Source organism: Phalaenopsis equestris, unplaced genomic scaffold (assembly GCF_001263595.1).
Source record: "Phalaenopsis equestris unplaced genomic scaffold, ASM126359v1 Scaffold000824, whole genome shotgun sequence".
Lineage (NCBI taxonomy): Eukaryota > Viridiplantae > Streptophyta > Magnoliopsida > Asparagales > Orchidaceae > Phalaenopsis > Phalaenopsis equestris.
This window is the reverse complement of record NW_018165264.1, coordinates 27,325-28,566: the sequence shown is the minus strand read 5'-3', so window position 1 is coordinate 28,566 and position 1,242 is coordinate 27,325.

Genomic DNA, 1,242 nt, shown 5'->3' with positions numbered 1-1,242 from the left:
TCACCCCATGCACTTGGCAAAGGTGACACCTTTTGGTTGTATCGATGCAATTGAATATCATTGCTAGCCAATAATATCCGAGTTTTTTAATCTTCATTTTCATCTTCGGTCCTGATTGGTGAGCTCCACACGATCCGACATGTACTTATTTGAAGACATTTTGTGCTTTGACTCGACTTAGTCATTCAGTCACATCTGATCGAATGATCTTCTGTAGAGGACATCACCAACTAAAGCATATGACATAGCTCCTCTTGAGATGTGATATGCCTTAGACTTGTCTTCTAACAACTTTCCAGTCTACAAATATTCTATCAATGGCTTACGCCAATCTTCATTAATGTCTGTAACTGCAATCATCATTTCTTCTTCTTTTCCAAGCTTGTGTATATTATCAAGGTCAATCTGAGACAAAACCTGACGTCCTCAAACTGTAATTTCAATGGAATCCTTTAGTGGAAATGTTCCTTAACATGTTTTGCTAGTGCGTCGACACGGGCATTATCTCCTCAAGGAAATCGGTGTAGAGTCACATTAGGGATTTGCTCTAGCAACTTCATGGTGTACCAAACGTATTCTGCTAGCCTTAGTTTTAAAATCTTGTATTGTTTGGTAACTTGTTGGATGACAAGTTGTGAGTCACCATATATGATAATGTTTGTTATATCAATTGAGATTTCCAATTCCAACCTGGTGATTAAGGCTTCATATTCTGCTTTGTTATTCGTACATGACTCTATCAGGTGATAGGAGATTCTCAACATACCCTGATCTGGTGTGATAAAAATAATATTGATTCCTACTTTACCCGGTATAACTATCTCTGATCCTTTGTCTTTTCTGACTGATGAAGCATCTTCAAAGTACATCATTAAGAGTGGACCTAGTTGGAAGTGGGTGTGTTGCAAGAAACTTTGAAAAAATTTATCTCTTGATAGTGTGGAGGGGAAAAAAGTTATATAAGGGTAATTTTATGAGAAAGCATGTAGTGCCTAAGCTTTTGGGCGGCAAAAATTAAATCTAGCCAATGCTTCTCAATAGGCAGATACTTTACCTCTGTTGGTATTAGACAATGACTCAAGTCGTAGAGTGTGTTTTCCTTACCCTCATCATTGACCTGAGCTAACAGAGCTCTGAGAGAGTCGCCTAAGTCTGCGGTATAAAGTATCAACGGTCTTCCACGGTCTCCCCGGGAAAGGGGCTGCCAAAAAAGGAGGTGTCATTATATATTGCTTAACATCC